We start from the raw sequence: 24,503 nt of genomic DNA on the forward strand, positions 1-24,503 counted from the left end.
ATAAATTACAACGACGGGCCATACATATTCAAATTATAATAAAGCATATTTTCTTAAATTGTTACAGAAAGTAATCACTGAATAACGTAAAATTTAGGGAATTTACATATTGGGTGGCTGCCAGAAAACAGTTCTTCCTCGATTTATCTTCACAAGAATTATGATTCATTGAGGTGGGAAAAATTTGATTACTTTATCCAAATATACCAAACACAATATTTCAGTAATATTTATAAACTTTCTGTAGTACAGTAATTATTACAATAATGAAATGCAAATTATAGAGTTAAACTATTACTTGGACACTTTTTTAAATAATTGATATTATGATGTTTGTTACTGAAACTCATGTTTTAGTAATTATATTTGCATACATATAGTTCAGAAAGCCACTGCGCATCCGCTAGGAAAAATATTCGGATTTTTTGCACAATCTTACTCAAAAAGGACCCATTTTAACAAATTTTATATTCAGTAATATAAACATTAACATCGTTATTTATACAGGGTGTCCAAAAATAATTTTTTTTATATTAAATTAATTGACAAAAAAAGAAGAATGTATGTAATGTATTTAATTCAAAATACATTTACTACTGTCAGGAAATAGGAAAAAATGTTTATTCGAAAAATTAACATTGCTTTTCGCTTAAATTAATTGTTCACACTTCCAAAAAGCAGGTGCCTAGCGGGAGCTGGCTTGAACATCGAATTTAAGCGAAAAGCAATGTTTATTTTTCAAACCAACAATATTTTTTCTGTTTTCTGATAACAGTAAAAAGTATTTTGTATTAAATAAATTACATACAGTCTTCTTTTTTTATCAATTAATTTAATTTAAAAAATTTATTTTGGATACCCTGTATAAATAATTTGCAACGAGTGAAGAATTTGGTCTGTCACTAAACATAAAGAAAACGAAATTCATGGTTATATCAAAGAAAAATAGAAACATAAATCTACACGTAAATAATAAGACGATAGAACGAGTTCAGAATTATAACTATTTAGGGACAAACATTAGTGGAATAAACGATTATACCAAAGAAATCCGAATTAGAATAGAAAAGGCTAGAAGTGCATTCACTAATATGAAACAAATATTATGTAGTAGAGACCTCAGCCTAAATCTTAGAAAGCGAGTACTAAAATGTTATGTATTTTCTGTTCTTTTATATGGTGTGGAGACATGGACTCTCAATAAACATTGCCTCAATAGATTGGAAGCATTTGGGATGTCGACGTATCGAAGAATGCTGAGACAGAATAACCAATGAGGAAGTACTAAGGAGAATACAGAACAGCAGGGAGATACTGGATTCCATCAAAATAAGAAAACTTCAATACTTGGGTCATATAACAGGTGGTGACAGATATGAACTCCAAAAATTAATTATGCAGGGAAAGATTCAAGGATGGCGCAGCATAGGTAGGCGAAAAATGTCCTGGCTGAGAAATCTCAGAGAATGGTTTGGATGCACCTCAACTCTTTCGGGCTGTAGTATCAAAAGTGAGAATAGCAATGATGATTGCCAACCTTCGTCGCGGAGATGGCACGTAAAGAAGAAGAAGTATAAATAATTATGTTAATGTTTACATTGCTGAAGAAAGAATTGAATAATCTTTTAAATGAGCTAGCACACGACCCCTATTCTCATTTAAAAAAAATATCGATTACGTCATCACGCCCAGATAGATGACGTCACGCGTGTGATATATGTGCTAAAATATAACCTAACAATAAAAATTGAACCTGTTTCGGGATTTTTCCTTAATGTCACCGGTTTACGAAATAACGAATTTATTCCTTTCATTTGCACCATACTTTATGTATATTCTACACTTTATTAACCACGCATTTTGTAAAAACTGTCTTCAAACTAAATAGGTAACGGAGATTCTTGTCTTGGGCTTCAGCTAAAATTGCATTACAATGTAATAGAAATTATTTTCATGTAGTGAACATGGTTTTGAAGGTTTCGATAATTAAACTATTATCTATAACTCACTTATAAAATGATTCCTGTTTCGCATATTAATTACATAATTACTATACTTTATTTTTATATGAATATCAAACTACAAGAAATCTTGGACATCTTGGACATATTGGATATTAGTGCACCCTATGTACTAACGCACAGCTGAATCTTATGTTTGTGCGTCACAGTGTTGCCATGCCATTTCTTTCATAATTCTCCGTCATTATACTAGGTAGAATGACAAATGAGGTGTCAAATGAAAGCTTATATTCCAAGGATAGTACTAAAGGTGAGAAATTAGACCTAGATTGTCTGTCCCTCAAAAAATAAGCGTTATATTGGGGATTTCTAATGTCGACATTAATAGTTGCACTATTTTTTTTCTATAAAACATTTTGATCTAAAACTTACCAGAAAACTTCTTTGTACTCTCTACTTTTAAATAAACGTGATTAAGAAGCTAAATTTTAAACTTCGTCACACAACTTTTGCGATTAAACTTTGCAATGCACAAATCCGCACCTTTTTCTTTGAAAAATTCATAACCTTTATCATGATAAGAATAAAAACTTGAAGCAGGTACCTTTGTCTTCAGAAATGTTAGAGCTATATACTGTAAAAATTTCAGAAAAAATATTAAAATGGTACAGAGTTGTAGCGAGGTAAACGCAAAAAACGTGATTTCATTTTTTTTTTATTTTTAGGTTAAAATTGCGATTTTGACAATGTTCCCCCACATAAAATTCAAAATAAACCTCATTATCGTTTTCAGCACCCTCGAAAATATAAAGTATGAATAAAATTAGCTATTCACCCCTCCGTGGTCAGTATCTCGAAAACTAAGCTCTTTTTTGAGGGTGTCCTGCTCGTGTATAATATCACAAAAAATTGTAACGTGATAGTATGAAAAAATAGAGGATACGGCAACGGTGTTACAAGTGATGGTCGGATCCAATGCCAAAATCTACACAGACATATTAGGGTGCACTAACTAATATCCAAGATGTCCACATTATCTTCTTTTCAAAACTTGTTTTTCTTTGTCGTTTGTTAGGCTAAGTATAATAAATTCAAATTGGATGACATCGACCAGAATATAATAGTTTTTTATGTATCAAGGGCATTAAGTAGATGTTTATGCCTGAGGGCGACTATCTTACAAATACGAGGACCTCTGGCACGGACCTCTGGCACGAGTGTGTGAGTCTTCCGAGGGTACACACATATATTGATGCTCACGGTGCATAATTTTATGTCATACTAATTTGTGGTCGCATTCATAATCTAAATATTTTTAAAAATTCAGAAAATTTATCAAAGTAGTGTAGGCAATATCGTCGTTAGAGTAATGATGTCAAACATAAATAAATATCTGTTGCTGTCAAACTTAAAACTTGAAAATGCAGGAAAGTTTTGAAATTGAGAGACGCATACGACAGATAATACATACGACAAATTACTAAACCTCTTCATCTCTTTTTCTTCTTGTTCTTTGTTTTGTATAGATATGACACTGTCTGTTTTTTCAATGTGCCTCCAGTAGGTTGTCGTTCCATCATTTTCGTGGTCTTCCCACTATTTATTTAGCGTATGGCTATATCACAGTTTTTGTATATAAATAAAGATAACAATACATTATAAATAATAATTAATTTTTATAAACGAAAACTTAGTTGAAATTTGTTTTCTATGTGTGTTTCTTGCATTGCGACCAGATCAACATCGTCATCCTTTAATAGTCTGTACAGAATTTGACATTTTGCTCTACTTATACCTTCTATTATTTAATTGGCAAACTCTTACATTGGGTGCTATTTCTTTTGTAATTTGTTCATTGGAAAGTCTTCTTATTGGGGAACTGTCTCTCGCTGTCCTATTTGTTGTCATCCGGCTTATGTGATCATTCCATTCTATTCTTCTGTTTCTTACCCAGTTATTAATTTTATACACCTTGCATCTCCGTCGTATATCTGTACTTCTAGCTCTGTTCCATAGAGTCTTACCATCGATTTTTCGAAGGGTTTTCATCTCCGCTGTTTCGAGCCATCTTTTTGTTCTCTCTGTGTAAGTTAATGTTTCTGTTGCGTATGTCATTATTGGTCTGATGACTATTTTGTAAATTCTGTCTTTCGTTTCTTTTCCGATATTTTTATTTCTCCATATTGTGTCATTCACGCAACCTGCGGCTCTGTTTGCTTTATTCACATGATCTTCCACATCTGTTTCGAGCTTTTAGTAGCTAGATAATGTGATGCCTAGATATTTATGTGATATTTGCTAAACTGAATGGAGAAAACGCGATCTCGCTGAAACGTTTTCTCCGAATTCCTTATGGGCCAAATATTCAATGGTAAAGAAGACTTTAATGGCAAATAACTACATTAACATCGTTAATTGCCATAAGTTAAGCGAATATTTGAAGCAAGACAAGGGTCAAAAGGATAGGAGCCAAAAAGTCTAAAGTTCTGTCTAGAGAAGATGTTTTAAAATGTATTCACGAAGCACCGAATGAGACGTTTCTAATGGACGAAGTTGCATTAATATTTGGTGTATTTGGTGGATGTCGACGAAAAGAACTAGAGAATATGCTAATTACTCACGCAGAAGAGACTTTTAAAGTTTGATTTTAAAATGTATAATCGGCCACCAGTGCGAAGGTAAAGTTGGTCTTTGTGCAGCCACAACTTCAAACCCAACTCTTGATTCTCAGTGGAATAAGGAGAAGGACGAAATGTCCAAAAATATGAAAGATCGAGCGAATATGTTGCGGAAACTGACTCTATGTAACTCTAAGAGCTTTTCCTGAGCTATTGGGTTCTTAACAGTTTTTATAGTGTATCACCTACATCTTGATCTTTATACACAGATACTAAGATAATAGCAGAGCCGTGCGGTACATCTTTTAAAATATGATGCAAGTCTTCGAAATGCCGCCGCCCCTTAAATATTATTGAAACTTTTATTTTTATTAACAGAAACTACACAAAATGAACCAAAACTTTTATTTTAAAAACAAAAATACTTTAAATTAATGAAATATGTATTATAACACTACGTTAAGTGGCTAGGCGCAAAATTTTGGCTCCAATGCTTTTTAAATGCATTATTTTTTTCGAATCCTGAAAAAACTAATTAGTATTTTTGAAAAATTTAAATGCGGAATAAATGCTTACATTATTACCGAGGGCTGAAAGTCCCTGAAAATCTCTATAATGTTTATTTGAAGTTACAGGGTGAAAAAAAGATAAAATTAAGTGTAATTTTTAATTTCAAAATATCTGTGTTTAAATTTTTCAAAAATATTGATTAGTTTTTTCAGGATTCGAAAAAAGTTAATGCATTTAAAAAGCATTGCAAGCAAATTTTGCGCCTATGCTTTGAAGTAACATTTAAAAAATTATAATTTTACACTTCTGACCTTAATTTTGGCAAACTCGTCAATCAGATTGGTGTAGTCTAGTGGAGATAGATAGGTGTAGCAGCTAGTGAGAACTCTATTGAAATAAGTGCTAATTTTTTTAGTTTTGTTTGTCTTATATAATATAATAGTTTTTAATTTTGAAAAACTTCTTTCCCCACTAGCTACCGACACAGGGAGTGTTGATAAAATTCTTAGTTTACAGCTACGTTTGGGTATAAAGAAATTATTACATTTTGGCACAAATAGTTCAAAACCTCTAAAGGTTTCATGGAGTATGGCATAATTTGAAATATATCACGCAATTCTTCTAGAAGATCATTATGTCATCAGATTTTTTTCTTTTTCTATTGAAAATATTGAATGAAATATTTTTCTAGTGTTTTATAACGGCAATGTCTAAAAGATATATGAAGCCAAATTTATTTTAAATTTAGCTTCATCTGTTAAGAGCTCGTCCAAAGATTTTTCGTAGTCAAATAAACGCTTTTTTCTCCTGGCTCGAATTTCATTTTCAGCTGGAAAGTCGGAACTTATATCAAAATTTTCTGCAATTTCATTAAATTTTCATTTGGTCATCAGCCATATTGTCTGTAACTTTTCACTTTTTCTATAGTTTCTGACATTTTCACACAACCTGACATTTTTTTTTATTTTACTGATTATGCCGCCCCCCTTGTGATGTCGCCTGATGCGACTGCCTCACCGCATCATAGCACGGCACGGCCCTGGATAATAGTTCTCCACTCATCTGACATTTGTCCCACTTTCATAATTATATTGAACAAACTTGTTAAACAAATTATTCCTATTTGTGCTAACATTGTCCTCACTATTTCAACATTGTTTTCTACCTCAATTGCATTACCTTTCTTCACTTAGCTTTAGAAGTATTTAAAAAATTTTATCGAAAATTCTTTATACAAGGTATATATTTATTAAAATCCCTTAAAGGGCTACATCAAAATCACATAACGTTTTCGATTTAAAAACACCATCATCAGTGCTGATATAGGTTAATCATATGCTGAGCCACCAAAAATATGTACCAGTTGTCCCAATAAGAATGGCTCTCGGCCATATCTCAGGAACCGTTTATAGTACAACCTTGTTCTCTGGTACAACTTTGAGAAAAAAATATTTATACCAAAAGTTGCCTCAGGAAAAGCGTGGAAATTATTTTCATAACTGTAGGTTCACCGCTAGAGGGCGTAATTGAATATCAAAAATTAAAAAATCAAAATTTTCCAAAATTTGCCTAACTAAAGGGCACTGGAAATCCGATCATCGTATTCCTCATAAAATTCTGCGCATATTTGATTCCACAAGTTTAAGTCTACCTTTGCAAATAAGAGGTGGGGGTGAGTGGGAACCTTGTTAGGAAAAAATGGCTGTAAGTCCGGTTCTGCTAAATCGAATTTTGCAAACTTGGTCTTACTGAAAATAGCTTTTTTTCGTCAATGTAAAAGTTATAATTTCGAAACAGCCTATTAAGTAATATGCCAGCTAGGAGGCGTTATTTAATTATTTTCAGAAATCTAGTTTTCTTTGGAAAATATTAAATACAAGTATGCATTTTTAATCCTGTATTACAAAATTAGATCAAACTATGAACAGAATAGCGAAAACCGCATGTCGATACCTTTTTTCTATCACGAGATATCTTAAAAAACGTGTAAATTTTAAACATAACTGTTACTGTCACCGGTAAACGAAGTTAAGGAAAGGTAGTGTGCTGTGGAAAAAACAAAGAAACATTTTTTAGATGTCAACGTGTATTAATTAAAACAACAATAGGACAAACAACACTATTAAATATAACAAAGAAATAAAACAACTACTTAGTGACGACTTAAATGTTCAAATTATGGCCCATAATTTTCGATGCAAGTATTTACTGTTGTAGTGCAGGTATATTGAACAGCAGTCTAAATTTCTGCTCTCACAATGCTTTGCATGGCGTTTCCTACTCTCTGGATTATGTTTTCCCGTGTAGTGGGCCTAGCGGCAAAAACAAGGTCTTTAATCCGTCCCCATAAATAAAAGTCTAAAACAGTTAAATCTGGTGATCTGGCTAGCCAAAAAATGGGCTTCCACGTCCTATCCATCTATCAGCGAATGACTCATCTAAAAAATCTCTTACTACTCTGGAAAAATGCGCGGGACAACCATCGTGCTGAAACAACACGGAGCTACAAACTGCTAGCGGTACATCTTCTAGAAGAAGAGGCAATTCATTTCTTAAAAAAATTATATAGTGTTCAGCAATAATAGCATTCTCGAAAAGAAAGGGCCCAGTTATCGGACTATCACCAGATTTAACTGTTTGGTGTGGAGACGGTTTGGTATTTCACTTTTATTTAGGTATGGGGACGGATTAAAGACCTTGTTTTTGCAGCTAGGCCTACTCGAGAAAACATTATCCAGAGAATACGAAACCCCATTGAAAGCATTTCGAGAGCAGAAATTAAGACTGCTGTTCAATCTACTCTTGAAAGAGAGTGTGAGAAAGAGAGTGTATATTTTATAGTGTTGTTTGTCTTAATTAATTATAATTTTATTGTTGTTTTAATTAATTATATACGTTGAAATCTGGAAAATGTTTCTTTGTTTTTTCCACAGCACACTACCTTTCCGTTTACCGATGACAGTAACGGTTACGTTTAAAATTTACACGTTTCCTTTAATATCTCGAGACAGAATAAAAGGTATCGACATGCGGTTTTCGCTATTCTGTTGCTAATTTGATCTAATTTTGTAATACAGGATTAAAAATGCATACTTGTATTTAATATTTTCCAAAGAAAACTAGATTTCTGAAAATAATTAAATAACGCCTCCTAGCTGGCATATTACTTAATAGGCTATTTCGAAATTATAACTCTTTTGAAGAAAAAGAGCTGTTTTCAACAAGGCCAAGTTTGCAAAATTCGATTTAGCAGAACCGGACTTACGTACAATCTGTACTCTGAAGAAATCTTTAGGGAGGCTTTGGATGACAGACAAGAGGGAGTAAGGCTAGGCGGAGAAGTAATCAACAATATTAGATACGCTGACGATACAGCCATTCTTGCTGAAAATTTACAAGATCTTCAGACACTACTAAATCTAGTCAGTGAAGCAAGCTATCGGAGAGGCCTTAAAATCAACATTTTAAAAACAAAGTGGATGGCAGTTGGAAAGATTAATATAGATCAAGGTCAGCTTTCTCTTGATGGAGAGGAGTTAGAACGGGTAAATCATTTCAAGTACCTTGGCAGCTGGTTAAATGTAAATTGTGACTCTGATGAAGAGATAATAACTAGGATCGAAATATCACGGAAGGCTTTTATGACCTGGAAACCAGTTTTATGTAATAGAAACCTGTCGATGAATATTCGAAAGAAGGTGCTGAAATGTTATGTACGGTCTATCCTATTGTATGGTTGTGAGACATGGACGTTAAAAACCACAATGCTAAACAAAATAGAAGCATTCGAATTGTGGTGCTATCGACGAATCCTAAAGATATCGTGGGTTTCGCACACTTCCAATGAAGATGTTCTTCAAATGATGAATTCGGAACGTCTGCTCATAAGCATCATAAAGAGGAGAAAAACAGAATACTTCGGCCATATAATTAGAGGACCTAAATACCATCTGCTTCGCCTTATAATACAAGGAAAAGTGGAGGGAAAGAGATGGATTGGTCGAAAGAAACTATCATGGCTGCGTAATATTAGACAATGGTGTGGCTGCACAGTAGAAGAATTATTTCGCGCAGCAGCCGATAGAGAGAGATTTCAGGAAATTGTAAACATGATGGCGGCCAACGTCTGAATACAGACACGGCACCTAAAGAAGAAGAAGGACTTACAGCCATTTTTTCATAAGAAAGTTCCCACTCACCCCCACTTCTTTTTTGCAAAGGTAGACTTAAACTTGTTAAATCAAATATGCGCAGAATTTTATGAAGAATACGATGATCGGATTTTCAGTGCCCTTTCATTAAGCAAATTTTGCAGAATTTTGATTTTTTAATTTTTGATATTCAATTATGCCCTCTAGCGGTGAACCTAAAATTATGAAAATAATTTCCAGGCTTTTCCCGAGGCAACTTTGGGTTATAAATATTTTTTCCTCAAACCTGTACTATAAACGGTTCCTGAGATATGGCCGAGAGCCATTTAATTAGGACACCCGGTACATGGGTAAAAATCCTTTAAATGTTTTACATTATTATGTATAATTCTAAGCGATGGATAAAATTGCCAGGATAAAAGCTTAGATATGGCCTTAGGCATCGCAAGCCTTCCCACACGACACGTGGGTTGATCTGAAAGATATGCCCTAACATCACGAACGAGGGTTAGCAACTTTTTTTGCTACCTAAAATCCACAAGAAAAAATGTTTCCTTGTGGATTTTGGAAGTATTTCTTCAAATGTATTTTTCATCCTTTTCATGTATCTACTAGTATTTTTTTTTCTATTTTTTATTTAATTATTTATTTATCGCCTAAAATTAAAGTTCTATCATTTTAAAAATAGACGATGAATATTCAAAATGCAGCAAAATAAATCAAACAATACTAACTTTGCTGTTCCAATTATGATTACATAATGTTATACATTTTATACAAAATAATTTATTGCAAAAATAGACAATTATTGATTGAAACTTATTAAAAAATGTTGTTGATCTACTGGAATAATTTTTTGATTACACTCTTCACGCTATCATTAGTAGATACAAACGAACATTGAAATTGTTTTTGTATTTGTGTTGCAGTTTCTTATAATTCTGACATTGATATTTTTTTTTGTATATAACAGTGATAATATATAATATAGTGTAAAACCTTACTTTACCCCTACTGATATAATATTATGATTATTTTCTTTGTATCCTACATATATGTACATACTCTTAATTGCATTTTTCTAATCAATATATTATCGTGTCTCGTGTCTGCCTCTAATGTATTTTCTCCTCGTTTTATTTCATTTTTCTAATATCTGTGGACTCAAATCCACTCTTTATGTTGAGTTGAATCTCCTCTAGAGACGGGAAAAATACCCCGGACCATCCGTGTCGTTTTTGGGTAAAAAAGAGTAAGATTATGTTGGGCGATTTCACATCCTCCTTCACACCACTAATATATTCCATTAACATGTAATCTCATTTTACATCTGTGATAGGTACCCAAGATGCGGTAGCAAGCTGCACAAGAAATTCAGAATTTCTTCTTATATTACTGATTAACTTTTTATTGCATTTCTTATCTGGCACCGATCGATAAAGATTTATACTGTGTCAATCTGTTTACATAAAGATATAAAAACTGCAATTGGGACCGTGCAAATTCGGCAAAGTGACACCTGGTTTCTACGCTCAGCAAGTTTCTTCGCACTTTTAATTATATTGGCCAATTATATTAGTCCTGGTTACTGGATAATTGTCAAGGCCATAGTCCAAAAAAATAATAAGAAGACAAAGTAAGATTCAGGTTATGTTATTAAAAAGTAAACAATTGTATGTAGTAAATAAAATTAGTTATTAAAATGCAGTACTGCAAGTAAAATACAATTAATTAAATTTACCTTTATATAATAATTGCATATCATATCAATTAGTCCTGTCGCCAGGGGGGGTACAACGGCCTCCTTAATTCAGATGGACTTACCCAAGTTTTTTTTATGTATTTTCACCCGTAGAACACGAATTTTTTGGGTAACAGTTGATCCGGATGTCGATAAGATTGTTATAAACAAAAAACTTGAGGAATTACATAACAGCGATTTTTCGCAAAACGAAACAGTTTTTTGTATTTTTTGGGTGATTCTCAGCAAAAAATGGTCTTACAAGTTTTTTCGTAGGATGCATAGTTTTTGAGATAAACGCGGTTGAACTTTAAAAAAATCGAAAAAGTGCAATTTTTGAACCCGAATAACTTTTGATTAAAAAATAAAATAGCAATTCTGCTTACTGCATTTGAAAGTTCAAGTCAAATTCTATCGGTTTAGGTTATATGCATTGCTAAAAATTTAAGTTTTTATTTGTTAAACAAAGCTATAAACACATAGTGTTTCCCGTGCCCAATGCATGCGTTTTAATGTACGTAATCTACGTAGAAATTGTATGTATGCGCGCCTACTCGTTCGATTTCAAATGAGAAATGCATTGAAAACATCATTCAATCACTATGTGTTTATAGCTTTGTTTAACAATAAAAAAATTAATTTTTAGCAATGAAAATAATCAAAACCGATAGAATTTGACTTGAACTTTCAAATTCGGTAAACAGAATTGCTATTTTATTTTTCAATCAAAAGTTATTCGGGTTCAAAAATTGAAATTTTTCGATTTTTTGAAAGTCCAACCGCGTTTATGTCGAAAACTATGCATCCTACGAAAAAACTTGTAAAAACATTTTCTGCTTAGAATGACCCAAAAAATACAAAAAAATGTTTTGTTTTGCAAAAAATCGCTGTTATGTGATTCCTCAAGTTCTTTGTGTATAACAATCTTATCGACATCTGGATCGACTGTTACCCAAAAAATTCGTGTTCTACGGGTCAAAATACATAAAAAAAACTTGGGTAAGTCCATCTGAAATAAGGAGGCCGTTGTATCCCCACTGGCGACAGGACTAAATATTGTGGAGCAATATATACTTTTTCTTCTTCAATGACAGTAGGTATGAAATGTACGTCAATTTGACAATTTCAATTGACAATATGAATTATTTAAGAAAGTTGTAATATTTCTCCGCTATTTGCGCACGATCGTTTCTCGTATCCCCTCCAAGTACTTGCACACCGCGAATATATTGGAAACGTGATGAGAGAAACTGAATACCAGATTCTGCAGAATATGATGCAGAGAAACATTTTAGGAAAGCGTAGCCTTGGAAGGAGACGAATGATATAGTTGCGCAATCTCTGAGAATGGTTTATTTGTTCTTTTAACCAGCCTTTGAGAGCAGCAGTGAACGGAGTTCAAATAATCGTGATGATCGCCAAACTTCAGAAAAAGACGGCACCTTACGAAGAAGAATCTGTTTACTCAACTTCGAGGTTGTACTCTGAGAGGCAACAGTAGTCAACGCTGACTGACTGTCACCTGTCACAGTCACAGCAAACAGATACAGTCAATTCTCTTTATACGAGAGGTTGGATGGCACGGTTGTCGCGGATAACGAAAATCGCGTATAAGCCGTAACGGGAAGTTAAATACAGTTAACTACCGTTTATCCTCTAGCGGTCCTCTAGAGCGATCTGTAGAAGTTTTTTTTTTAATATTAATGAAAATCTATTTTATCAACCAATAGATCTATAGTCCGTCCCACCTTGACTTTACAGTATAAGGAACATAGGCAGTGCAGTCCCTATCAGAGTTTTTAACGCGGTGATGCCGATTTTATTAAAAATAATTTGTAAGCGAACATTAGAGAGATTAAATTAAAACTGTTAAAGTAAAACTGTCTAGTGTCTGTCTAGTAAAACTACTAGATTTTTGACAATCTCTGAGTTATACCCTATTCCACGAACATACGCCTGTTTTGGATTACTTCGACAACGAATATTTTACTGTGCAAAATAAGAAGAACGAAAGTAAATTGCAAATTACATTGTTGTTTATTGGAATAATTATTAGCGCCATTTATTTTCGTACTTCTTATGTTGCACAGTAAAATATTCGTTGTCGAAGTAATCCAAAACAGGCGTATGTTCGTGGAATGGCCCATACACCAAATTGAATATTAAGTGACTCTAACATGACAAGAGTTATAGTTTAACATATTCTACAACATAACAACAGTAATGATATTGTATATTACAAAATTAAATACCTCTTACTTACATATAGGGTACAACTCACATGAGACTCCCTTTACCAAATGATTATAGTACGTTTGCTACGTACAACTAAATTAAAAACCGACAAATATGAATAATAATATAAATAAGCAGGCACAAGCCTGACTAGAGAAATACAATCAAATGAATTAAGCAAAGTTAACGTTAAAGGAATTGAAGCGAAGAAATATAATATACATTATACAAACGACTTAATTGACCGAACAAATAAAGAAAAGCAAATGAACCACAAAATATCTGGGAAATGAATGACAGATCGAAAAACTAAAAAATATGTACTCAATATCTTTCAAAAATCTATCGAATGATAACAAACACAACTTCCCACGGAGAGGGATGAGGGGTAAATTTAATATTTTCAATACGAATCCCGCGATATTTCGCGAAATGAACATCAGATCGAAAAACTGAAAAATACACGGATTCAATATTTTTGAAAAATCTATCGAATGGCACCAAACTCAACCCCCCACAGAGGTGGGGTGGAGGGTTACTTTAAAATATTAAATGGGAGCCCCCATTTTTTTATTGCAGATTTGGATTCCTTACGTAAAAATAAGTAACTTTTATTCGAGACATTTTTTCGAATTATGGATAGATGGCGCTATAATCTAAAAAAACGATTGTTGGAAATGGAAAATTAAATTAAAAATGGACAAGTCACCACTGAAATTGAAAACTATACTTAACTTTTTTGTACTCTTCACAACCCAATAGGTCCCCAAAGCGCTCGAGTGACTGCACATTTAGCATACTTTACTCCCCTACCATTAGGTTCAATGGACCCATCAAATCAGGAATAGGTCAAGAACGTTGTTCGCTCCAGTAAAAACAAATATGGTGAAATGGAGAGAAATAGACCAAGACAATGTAAATTGTGACTGTGAGAATACAAAATATGGAACATTAAGGTAAAACACAAATTGAAATTAACTGAATTATGTATAAATTGAACCAATATATTGATCGCGGTGTCCTTAGTTGAATCATCCTGTATTATCTATTCCTTGCCAGCATCCTCGGAATTATCCGTGAAGTGGCAACGGTGCGTGCGTCGTACCGTACCGGCAACGCAAACCCCACCAAAAACTTCATTATTTCCATTCGAAAAGTAAACACATTGCGGATTGATTGTACGTACGGTACGGTATATTATCGGGCTCAGAGAGTCGGCAGACCGATATGAACGTCGAATCATCGGATCGGAGCTAATAACACATATCGACACCGTCGTACATCGATGTTTACTCAATAACTCGATTATTATATTTTTATCTGTGCGTTAGTGGCCAGTTTCGGCTTTGCGGACGCAATTATCGCTAAAAACTTCATTTAGTGTTGTGTGAACTTGAATGAATAGTGAAAACAGTGTTAATTAGCAATTATTATCTAATTAGTGTGTGTTATCTCTTGCCGGTTATTGATTGGTGATAAGAGCAAGAGTTTTGGTCATGCAACTGTGATCCTTTTGAGGCGTATAGGTACCTATTTCATTGATCAAACAGTGTTTTAATATCTGTAGTAGATAACTGACTGATTTATCTAATATCGCATTGGATTTTTTTTTCAAAATTGTTAAAACGCGCGAGGGGGTAACGCCCACCAAGTGTTTCCTCTACCTACCGTACTTTTTCCATTTGGCGGTGACGGAATTTGTAAGCTTGCCAAATAATTTGCGGATGTTCACATATTGGAATCTTTTATTGTTGAATTTAACATTTGTTTGAAATAAACTATGCACCGGTAGTCATTTTTAAAATTTCGTGATGTCACTTTGAACGTACTTAGGTAGGTCAAGATCATACTATGACTTCGGTTCCTGTTTCTTATCAAAACAGACAAAATCATTATCAATCTTGTTATAGTTTTAAAATTTATTTTAAAAGAAAATATATTGCACACAACCCATCATACTCTTTTAATACTTCAATCTTTTTACTAATTCAAAATAATACGACTCGGTTTACAATCTTCCTCTATTCCTATTTGTTCTTCGTTTTTTCTTTCCAATTGCTTACATTGAGATACCTCAGGTCGTCATTAACTGTAACTTCATGGTTCCATCTGGTCATAGGTCTTCCGTTTTTCTTTTTGCCACCTACTGTAACGCTTCACAAGATTTTTGGGCCATTCTTTGGACATGTCGTACTAACCATTTAAGTATTTGTGCTTTTACTACTACAATTCTCTTTGTTTATTCTTCGTGTCCACTGATTGTTTATCAATTTCCTCCAAAGATCCTTCGAAGTATTTTTCTTTCCCATACTTGCAGTTGCAACACTGATCGCTCAGCTTTTGTCATAGTCCAAATTTCTGAGGCATAGGTACGTAACTATTGGTCTTATTACGGTTATATACGTACCTACTTTAGCTTATCATCATCACGTAGCGCTGCAACCCTGGGTGGGCCTTGGCTAGTGTTGCCATGTCCGATTTGTTTTTAATCGGTACATAAGCAAAAACAAATCGGGATTTAGGGTTGTAGATCGGGACAAATAAACAACAATAGCCCAGTAAATGACCGTTTTGGAGTGTAATTTTCAGAGTCAACTCCGAATTGCATAAAAATGTGGTTTTAGGTTCTACTTACTGTCTACTTCAAAGTTGAACTTGTACCGTTGGTTGCTTTTACTTGGGGGGTGACCGTTACAGTTACTCCTTCTCGGGCGTAAAAAACGCGCATTTAAAGTAACTCCCAAAATGGATCAACTGACTAACTCTAAAAAACTTTTGGTCTATATAATTTTTAAACTAAGTCAATACTTCGAGTAATTTTATCGAAAAAATATTCTTAGCAAAAATGTAGCTTTAAAAAAAAACAAAAAAAATTGTATGTTCAGAGAGTCTATAAAACCAGTTAAAACAAAGTTGTAGCTCATCAAAAATACGTTCTTATTCGTCAAATTCCAAATCGAATTTTTCAACTTGAAATAACCAAAAAGTTAAGCAATTTTCGGGCAAAACCTATTAATTTTTTTAAAGTGTTTAAAAAAATCTTTAATTTTGTTTTATATAAAAGTTTCTAGCATTTAAACTAAGCGAGTTACGCTCAAAATAAAGTTGGCTCCTTTTTTGGTAAAAAAAATCATCAAAATCTGTCCCTATTTAGCACCGTAAATAAAATTAATCGTTACCGCTTTACCATTTACTTTATATGTGATTTGTTTATACAATCTATGAGGTTTACCGGTTGGGAGTGCTTAGTCTAAAAAAAATTTTATAGTAAAAAACTAAATGGTTTTAAATTGGTTACTAAATCAAAAAACTAATTGGTTTTATACTAAAATATTGGAAAATGCCCTAAAAACCTAATAAATATTCGCGATACTAAAAATCTCAAGGAGTAGAAAGTAGGTAGGTTTTGCTTTTATAAATATGATAGATTCATTTTGTTTTTCTGTAAGACAAAAATTGGTTAAACTATTGCTCATACTGCAAACTGCTCACATTTTGCATACACTCGTGATTAGTGACTCTTTCAATCATGTAAAAACTACATAAGTAAAGTAAATTGTTTGTAAAGCAGTAACGATTAACTTCATTTGGGGTGCTAAGTAGGGGGAGATTTTCACGATTTTTTTTAACAAAAAAAAGGAGTCAACTTTTTAAAGCATAAAAATATAGCTTTATTAAAAAAGTTTCATTTGGTTTTTCCCGCAAAGTGCTTCATTTCTTGGTTATTTCACGTTGAAATATTCGATTTGTAATTTGACGAATAAGAACGTATTTTTCATAAGCTACAACTTTGCTTTTGCTGGGTCTATAGACTTTACGAGTTCACATTTTTAAAAATTTTTTATATCATGCTACATTTTTGCTAAGAATATTTTTTTCGATCAAGTACTTACTTTTTGAGTTATTTGTGAAAATCGCCTGAAAACTTGATTTTTTGGTCGAAAAATAAACATTGTCAATCGTAAATAACTCGAAAAGTATTAAATAAGTTGAAATTATATAGAACTAAAATTGCTTAGAATTAGTAAATTTATCCATCTCCGGACTTATTTTAAACGTGCAATTTTTCACCGCCAACTAGGGGTGACTGTCACCCCCCGAGTAAAAGCAACCAACAGCACAAGCCATCCAAATTTTCAAATTCGGAGTTTATCCTGAAAATTACACGGTATCGCCTATTTCCCGTTCATTTACTGGACTACAAGGTGTTTTTATAATCTGTATTTAATCCTACATAATAATAATAATCAGACGAAATTACAAAAAAAATCGTAGATTAAGTAAATTATTTATTTTTTATTAAAATTATATTTCTAATTCGATTTTGCCGCTTTTAGGAGTGCCTTGTTTTTACAACAGTTATAAAATTCACTGCAAGTCCTCCTGAAATTGGTCTTCGTGAGTGAAAATCGGGACATTTAGTGTCCCGATTAGGTACAAATCGGTACGCGTCCCCAGACCCCTGAAAATCGGGACGTCCCGCGCAAATCGGGAAACCTGGTAACGCTAGCCTTGGCTGACCGTACAACTTTTTTCCAATTTATTCGGTCTTCCATCAACCTAAGGTCAAATGGAATGTTCATTTTGCGGAGATCTGCTTGGATGTTATCTCTCCATCGCATTCCGGGACGTCCGACCGAGTGGTCTTTTGCCTGTAAGAATTTCCTCCCATACCAGTCTTACAAGTCTCTCATTATGAAGACTGTGCACGTGGAATTTAGCTACTTTGGATATATTTTTGCTTCCTAGTATTCTATTGAGTGCTTACATGCCACGATTCCCTCGCGGATACCTGAACTCCTCCCGGATACTCGAAAATAAAGTCTCTAAATATCTCTCTACCTGTTCAAAATTGTACATTTTTCCTTCATCCGGTGTTATGGACCAAGAGCTAGCAACGTCGGAAAAAAAATCATTTTAAGACGGCTGATTCTTTCATATATTGTTCCCTATGCTTCCTCGAACACCGTATCGGCCCTCTGGCTACTGATACAGGTTGAGTTCATTACTGCGCAGCACACTTGTACAGGTAAACATATCGAATTTAAAATTATTGTAAGACGAAAAATTTTTTTTTCATTACTTTTTACACATTATTAGAAATATGAACTGTAATGGCCATACATTTCTGTGGTTTAAAAAGTAATGACAAAAAAATTTTTCGTCCTAAAATTATATAAATTCAGTATACAGGGTGATTGATGAGTGTGATAAAGCTCAGTAGATCCGCTATAGCAATAGATAGCAATAAAAGTTAATAATAAAAATTGTGGCCAACTTTCAGCTTCACATTACGAAATTAGTTAGATTTTTACAGGGTGTTCGATAACATATATAATAAAAGCACAACAGCGATGGTTTATTGGTGCCATATTTTTTTGTTGATTATGAAAATTTTTAAGAATTGTTGATATTGCTAATTTTCCTTATATCGAATGAGTCAAACGCAAGTACATTCTTTTCTCAGAAATTTTAAATGGAACACCCTGTATTTTATATTACTATCGAAAAATATCATTACCGTACTTTAATTTTTGTATAATATTCCCTATGCCTAAATTTGTCAGTTTTCGAAATATTTTCATTTTTCAGAGCAAGTTATTAATTACGGTGTTCTATTTAAAATTACTGTGAAAATAATGTACTTGCGTTTTGACTCACCCTGTATTCGATATAAAGAAAATTAGCAATATCAACAATTTTTATAAATTTTGACAATCAACAAAAAAATATGGCACCAATAAACCATTGCTGTTGTGCTTATTTTTATTTATACAGGGAGCTGAACTTATTACGATTTTCATAGAACATTGGTTATAACTTTGTAAATATCCTGTATAACATAACAAACCTTTATATTTTTGTGATGGGGAAGTTAAGAAGATTTCGAATATAAAGTAAAATATGGGGTGTTCCATTTAAAAAAACAAAAGTTTGGTCTGGCACTGTGTTATCCAACATTAGTTAACATTCTAACTAATTTTGTAATGTGAAGCGCAAAGTTAGCTACAATTTTTGTTATTAACTTTTATTGCTATCTATTACTATAGCGGATCTACTAAGCTTTTTCACACTAATCAATTACCCTGATGTTGTGTTTACCTGTACAGGTGTGCTGCGCAGTAATGAACGGAACCTGTATCAGCAGCCAGATGGCCGGTACGGTGTTCGAGAAAGCATAGGGAACAATATATGAAAGAATTAGCCGTCTTAAAATGATTTCTCGAAATCGTTGCTAGCTCTTAGACCATTATCATTAGATAAATATTGTCCTTGTTCAAAGTCCTTGTCGGTCTATTCAATGTATGTACATACTTAGTTTTTGGTTCGTTTATATAGAGTCCTTTTTTTCGAGCTACCTTTTCTAGTTGTTTCACTACCTCTTTTAATTCTTTCTTGCTTTCATCATCCGCGAATTATTACAGACAGACTCCGGACAGAATTACTACATCATGCATTTTAATGATTTTTTATGAATCTGTACTCTTGCCAAATAATTTGCAGATGTGCGCTTAATGGAACCTTTTATTATTGAATTTAAAATTTGTTTGAAATAACTATCTACCGGTAGTCATTTTTAAAATGTCATTTTGTGATGTCATTTTGAATGTAGGTAGGTCAAGATCATACTATGACTTCGGTTCCTGTTTCTTATCAAAACAGACAAAAGCATTATCAATCTTGTTATATAGACCAGGGCGCATCTGTAAAAATATTAGTACATTTGGACGTTGAGAGGTGACTCAAATTTTTTTGCAGAAATTGCTTGAAAATAAATCAAATAATAATATTTGAGTTATCCTCCCTCTCAAAAAGGTCCGGAACATTGTTTAAATAATCAAAATGTCAACAAATTAAGGAAAAATTCGATTTTTTTCTTGGTTTTTTGATTATAACTTTAAAAGTATTCATTTTCGGGAAAAGTTGTACTGGCATAAAAGTTGCGTAATTAAATTTCCTACAATGTAGAATTGGTTAAAAATTTAAAAAATTGTCACCCTTGTTGCAAAATAGCAATAATTGTGAAAAAAACATACAAAAACAAGTATTCGCATTTTACGTTTTTCAACCATTTATGCTACACTTAGGACCTTCATATTTCACCCTGAAAAATTTTATGATACATTAAAACAACACTGTAAATTTCATTAAGATCGGTTTAATAGATTTTGCAAAATAAATTTTGCAATCCAGCTTTCGTAAAAAAAATTCATTTTTTCAAAATGTTACAGGACTCAAAATAAAGCAGATAGCAAGTTGAATTTTTTTTTTACATATAGAAGTGTACTGTACCTTTCATTTGCCATTTTGCAATATTAAAATCGCTTAACACCACGGCGTCAGGAATTTTTTTAAATAAACATTAATTATTGGTGCTACGCGCAGGACAGCGGATAGGTTGCTCTGATTGGGCATTCCAATGACCTTTGATAATGATTGATACATTTTAATTTTTATGACATTTCGATATAAATAAATAAATTTGTTTATTGCAAAATAGAAACACATACTCTATCCTTTGAAATAACACTTTTATTAGCAAAAACTTTCTTTGTTCATATATTTTAGCTTAAATAATAAAAGTTTATTATTTTTAAACATATGCAATTGTTTAAACAATATTTCACAAACAATAATAAAATTAGTTTGATTTTTGTGAAATTAAAAAATTAAAATACAACAAAATATAGAGTAAGAAAATAATATATTAGATAAAGATTGGAAGAAATTTTGGTGGAAATCAACCTGTGTGAATCGAACACCGCTGTCCTGCGCGTAGCACCAAAAATTATTGTTTATTTCAAAAATTTTCTGACGCCGTGGTAATTAATCGATTTTAATTTTGAAAATTGCAAATGAAAGGTACAATACACTTCTATAAGCAAAAAAAAATTCAACTTGCTATCTGCTTTATTTTCAGTCCTGTAACATTTTGAAAAAATGAATTTTTTTTTGCGAAAACTATTGCAAAATTTATTTTGCAAAATCTATTGAACTGATCTTAATGAAATTTACAGTATTGTTTTACTGTATCATAAAGTTTTTCTGGGTGAAATATGAAGGTCCTAAGTGTAGCATAAATGGTTGAAAAAGTAAAATGCGAATACTTGTTTTTGTATGGTTTTTTCGCAATTATGGCTATTTTGCAACTAGGATGACTATTTTTTAAATTTTTGACCAATTCTATATTGTAGTAAATTGAATTACGCAACTTTTATGTCAGTACAACTTTTCTCGGAAATGAATACTTTTAAAGTTGTAATCAAAAAACGAAGAAAAAAATCGAATGTTTCCTTCAATTCTTGACATTTTGATTATTTAAACAATGTTCCGGACCTTTTTGAGAGGGAGGATAACTCAAATATTATTATTTGATTTATTTTCAAGCAATTTCTGCAAAAAAATTTGAGTTACCTCTCAACGTCCATCTCAAAACAGATCCGCCCTGGACTAATAGTTTTAAAATTTATTTTGAAAGAAAATATAAATATTGCAAACAACCCATAATACTGTTTTAATACTTCAAATCTTTTCACTAATAGTCCAGAAAGCCACTGCGCATCCGCTAGGGAAAATATTCTAATTCGGATTTTTTGCACAATCTTACTCAAAAAGGACCCCTTTTAACAAATTTGCATGTTGCCAGGACCAAAAGTTGGTCAAAAATTTTTTAAACGTTTTTTTTTTTGTTTTTTTTTTTTCTAAAATTATTTTTTTTGCATGGAACAAAATTTTTTTAGGTTTTTTGGATCATTCCAAACAGAAAAGATCTTTAGTAACTTTTTCTCTAAAGTTGATAGTTTTTGACATATATAAGCGATTAAAATTTGAAAAATTGCGAAATCGGCCATTTTTAACCCTCAAAAACTATGTGAAAAACTGAAAATTTGAATGTTGCCAAGGTAGGTAGATATTCTTTAAACATCGATTGATGAAATCCCGAAGAGTTTTTTGCAATACAATATTCAAAACTCCTTTGTTTGTTAATTGCCAATCAAGCGTGCGCGACACTATTTTCCACCGACAGTATGGTGCAAATGAAAGGAATAAATTCGTTATTTCGTAAACCGGCGACTTTAAGGAAAAATACCAAAACAGGTCGGTTTTTATTTTTAAGTTATGATATTGTGGCATATATAGTATACTAGTGACGTCATTCATCTGGGCGTGCTGACGTAATCGATGATTTTTTTAAAAGAGAATACGGGTCGTGTGCTGGCTCATTTGAAAGGTTCTTCAATTATCTATTCAGTAATATAAACATGTACATAATTATTTATACAGGGTGTCCAAAAAATTTTTATTATATTAAATCATTTGGCAAATTGACAAAAAAATTAAATTATTGTATAAATAATTATGTAAATGTTTATATTACTGAATAGAGAATTGAAGAACCTTTAAAATGAGCTAGCACACGACCCCTATTCTCATTAAAAAAAATAATCGATTACGTCATCACGCCCAGATAGATCACGTCACTGGTATACCATATATATCACAATATCATAACTTAAAAATAAAAATCGACCTGTTTCGGGATTTTTCCTTGAAGTCACCGGTTTACGAAATAACGAATTTATTCCTTTCATTTGCACCATACTGCATACACATGCAACGGTGGAAAATAGTGTAGCGCACGCTTGATTGGCAATTAAAAAACAAAGGGGTTTTTGATATTGTATTGCAAAAAACTCTTCGGGATTTCATCAATCGATGTTTAAAGAATATCTACCTACCTTGGCAACATTCAAATTTTCAGTTTTTCACATAGTTTCTGAAGGTTAAAAATGACCGATTTCGCAATTTTTAAATTGTTAATCGCTTATATGTCAAAAACTATCAACTTTAGAGAAAAGTCACGAAAGAACTTTACTGTTTGAAATGATCCAAAAAACCTAAAAAAATTTTGTTCCCTGCAAAAAAAAATTATTTTAGGAAAAACACAAAGAAAACGTTTAAAAAATTTTTGACCAACTTTTGGTCCTGGCAACATGCAAATTTGTTAAAAGGGGTCCTTTTTGAGTAAGATTGTGCAAAAAATTCGAATTAGAATATTTTTCCTAGCGGATGCGCAGTGGCTTTCTGGACTATAATTGAATCGGTCATTTCAAAAACAACACGAGTCACATATTCCTAATTTTACAGGAGAGTAAAAAAACTAACTAAATAGTTGAAAGAGGGATGAAATGGATGACACCAAAGTTCAGAGTTATATTGTAGTTTTGTTCCTAAAGTTTTTACTGGACTGGTGTCGTTCTTGCACACAATGTGAGTTGTGAGTTTTTCTTAAAGGAGTCTATTCTTCTCAAAAACTTAGTTTCTGAAAATTGTGGACTTATGCAGTTTTTGAAATGACCGATTCAATTCAAATAATATTAGCACTTCAAGCCAAGCCAGGCTCATCAGACTCAAGCCAGGTTTACGTACAATCTTCCTCCATTCCTGTTTGTTCTTCGCTTTTTCTTCCCAATTGCTTACATTGAGATACCCCAGGTCGTCATTAACTTCATGGTCATGGCTCCATCTGGCCCTAGGTCTAGGTCTTCCTTTTCTCTTTTTACCACCTATTGTAACGCTTAACAAGATTTTTGGCATTCTAACTTTGATCATTCTTTGGAATTATCCTAACCATCTAAGTCTTCGTGCTTTTGCTACTGCAATTATATTAGGTTCCTCAGTTATCTGTACACCCAGGTATGTGAGTTGTTTTACTACTTCAATGTTAGTGTCGTCTATTGTCAAATTCTGCAAGGTTAGTTGTTTCCTTTTTTCTTGGGTGTATTAGGGCTTTAATTTTATCTACGTTGACGGCTAGATCTATTTCTTTCGCATTTTCTTCCAGCTTCATTTTTTGTTATGTTTTTGCTCCTTATCCGTTAATTTTTCTTTTTTTTTTCGCAATGATATCCGAACATTTGTCTTTACATGGCCTTTTGAGTTTTGTTGATTAATCTAAATTCTGATAATGTATGTATGGTAGAACAGGTATGCATTGAAGAATACCTTTATTACACTGAGCGGCACAAAAAATGGCCACCCCACAAAATGGGTAATTTTTGATGTCGTGAATTTTCTAAATCTGTTCGATTTAAGTGATTTTTTTAACATTTTATAGCCTTATTCTTTAACAATATCGCAGTAATAAAATTATTGCTAGACAGGTAAATGATTATTGTATACCGGGTGTACCAATCAAACTGTGTCTTATTCTCAAAGTTCACCACACCCTGTGTAATATTCTAGCATTTATAAAATATTGAAATTAAAACCCAACTATAGCCGC

The 24,503-nt window shown here is 32.6% G+C and overlaps 1 protein-coding gene across 2 annotated transcripts in view; it reads left to right on the forward strand.

Annotated features, from left to right (window-relative positions):
• LOC114326943 (guanine nucleotide-binding protein G(o) subunit alpha) overlaps positions 1-24,503 on the forward strand; it is a 395,605-nt gene that overhangs the window by 17,431 nt on the left and 353,671 nt on the right. Inside the window, exon 1 of one of the 2 annotated variants that reach the window (XM_028275417.2) lies at positions 14,382-14,742. The exons of the other annotated variant lie outside the window; for it this stretch is intronic. The gene's annotated coding sequence lies outside the window, so the exon portion shown is untranslated. Of the gene's footprint in view, positions 1-14,381; positions 14,743-24,503 lie in introns of those variants that run through there. 2 annotated transcript variants of the gene reach the window in all.

This window comes from Diabrotica virgifera, chromosome 1, assembly GCF_917563875.1.
Source record: "Diabrotica virgifera virgifera chromosome 1, PGI_DIABVI_V3a".
Lineage (NCBI taxonomy): Eukaryota > Metazoa > Arthropoda > Insecta > Coleoptera > Chrysomelidae > Diabrotica > Diabrotica virgifera.